The sequence below is a fragment of the Trachymyrmex cornetzi genome, unplaced genomic scaffold (assembly GCF_001594075.2).
Source record: "Trachymyrmex cornetzi isolate Tcor2-1 unplaced genomic scaffold, Tcor1.1 scaffold759, whole genome shotgun sequence".
NCBI lineage: Eukaryota > Metazoa > Arthropoda > Insecta > Hymenoptera > Formicidae > Trachymyrmex > Trachymyrmex cornetzi.
The window spans coordinates 152,170-154,647 of NW_017300091.1; the positions used below are offsets into that span (position 1 = coordinate 152,170).

Below are 2,478 nucleotides of genomic sequence, written 5' to 3' on the forward strand. Positions count from 1 at the left end.
CCTGGGGCTCTATTCTTGAAACGAAACGTATACGAAAGTCTAGGGAAATGTTACAATATACGTTACGTATACTATAGTATTTCCCTAGACTTTCGTGTACGTTTCTTTTCAAGAATAGAGCCCCTGCTCTTTTGTTAGGTGGAAAGTCTCTCGATCGAGTAGGCACACAAAGCGCGGGAAGTGAAACATGGGCTGCGTTCAGCAGACTCAGTAGTTTTACAACCGTTTTGTGATTCGTAGCGCTGATTGGATTATACTTTTAGGCCCGTATTCAGAACGCGCTTATAACGATGTTAGCACGCTAACATACTATACTTTACGTCACGCATATTATAGAATTTCAAAGATAAAAGTGCGCTTTTATCGATAAAAACGCGTTCTGAATACGGGCTTTAGATTACAAATAAGAATTTATTAATGCAATTTAATAATGAAAATCAAATTATATTGTGGAATCCTGGAAGTAAGTAAAATATATTTTACTTTGATCGATTATAATTTACGATAAAGTACAATAAAGGTTTTTTCGTCATGTTGCGTATGAAGTCCGTTAAAGTGTAATAACTGTATAGTGTTCTTTGATAAATCAATTTGTTTGCAAAATATTTATCTTTAAACGTAATTATAATTAAATGAATATAATGTCTAACTTGATTGCATTTATTTGCACAAAACATTTAATATTAGAGGTTACTGACCTTGTTTACGGGAACATTTGATACGCGTATTAACTAGTAAGTGTCTATTAAATTATCTTAATTTCGGCAATGCATAAAGAATGATGTACTACTCCCGTACAATATATATCAAAATGATTAATTAAATTAGTCATATGTATATATTTATATGTTTCGCTGAAATTAAGATAATATAATAGAAAGTTCACTAGCTAGTATATATATCAAGTGCTTGTTTTTTACGCTCCGCCATTTTCCTCTGGCTAGGTCGTTCAGAAATGTACACATCAGAGAGGGTACCTTATCCCTACCATTTCACTCATACAGACTCCTCGCAATCACCTGCAAGGTGAAGTTTCTGAACGCAGCCCAGAATAGAGCCCCAGGGTGCAAGTCTCCCGATCGGGAACACCCGACACGTTTCTGAACGGACCTCCTAGGTAACGCTGAGGTACTCTCAATTGGTTTCTGAACGGCATTCGGGAGCTTGGGTGCTCCCGAGTGTAGCTCAGAGATGTTAGCTATTTACATATTTATTAACTTTTATTCCGAGTGTGAGTGTTCGCGATTTTGCCGAGAAGCGATTTCTGTTAATAGTTTATACACGCCGCGAAATGAGGTTAGGAGTGAATGTGCGTGACTGTCACCGCGATCGCGAAAAATGTCTAAGTTCAACTGATAGTTAAGTTCGTAAAGTCATCGCGGCCGGGAGTGTTTTTAAAACAATTTTATTTCATCCGTTCGTAAAACCACTCTCGTTCCGAAAACCAGACAGTCACGTACATATAAATTAAATTGAATATACTAGTGAGTTTAGGGTCGCGATGGTATTAATTATTTTAATTGACTTATTGTTTTTTTGTTGTGCCGTATTCGCTCAGTGGATTCGATGTGGCGAATGCGCATAATAATTCTTAAATTTTATACTTAACATCCAAATTTCTCCAGCCTCTGATTGGCTGATACGAGCCGACCAATCGCGGTCTTTTGTAATTGGTCGAGGGGCCAAGTCATCCAAAGGCCCCCCTAATTTAACAGCCAATTAAGCTCGGCGCGCACTCGTTATGGCGGATCCACATGTGCATTACATAGACTATCCACTGTCCCCTAAAATAAAGTATTTCAAGCGTTACGGTATAGAGGGGGCAGGTAAAGGGCGAATACGGCGACTCGCCGCATTTATCGAAACATTTAAAAAAGTGCCACCCGGGAAACACGGTTAGTTATAAATGTATAAACTGCAATTTTAAGGCCAAAGGCAAGTATCCATATAAGAACATAAAGGCACATTACACCAAGTGCCACGTGTCTCCCGCAGTGGATGCGGCGGGTCCAAGCACTCGCGGTAGCCTCGGTGAGTGCAATAGTGGGACCCAATCATCGTTTAGCAGTGCGGCTAAAGCGACCACGCGATTGGCGGAGACGGTTGGAGGTTCGGATAAGCGCCAGGCCGCGACGACGGGTTCGCGGCAACTCACGCTGCCGTTGACTGCCACCCCTTCGCCAGCAACAACAAAGGCCAATACTGAGAGGACGTTCATAACACCGACGAGCAGAGCCCCCTCGTACGCGGCAGTCACTGCGGGCCCGTCAACCAGGAGTACAACATCTTTCACCACAGCCCGCAGTAAGACTGTTGTGAAGAGCGCCGCGCCTATCGCAACATCGAAGGAGGCCAGGAGATGCGAGCCCGCCGCAATGAGAAGTCGCCGACGACCGCCACGCAGGGATGCGTGAGACCAGTGACGGTTTACGACATCGAGACTAACGCCATCAGGTGGCGGGCTGGCACAACCGATAG

General features: G+C 42.8%; 1 protein-coding gene across 3 annotated transcripts in view; it reads right to left on the reverse strand.

The window, feature by feature from the left end:
* Window positions 1–1,320, reverse strand: part of LOC108768191 (putative nuclease HARBI1) — a 3,156-nt gene extending 1,836 nt beyond the window's left edge. The window contains exon 1 of one of the 3 annotated variants that reach the window (XM_018518537.1): window positions 1,219–1,320. The gene's annotated coding sequence lies outside the window, so the exon portion shown is untranslated. Of the gene's footprint in view, window positions 1–698; window positions 766–1,019; window positions 1,192–1,218 lie in introns of those variants that run through there. The other 2 variants (XM_018518536.1, XM_018518534.1) reach the window with 2 other exon arrangements.
* Window positions 1,321–2,478: the final 1,158 nt, after the last annotated feature.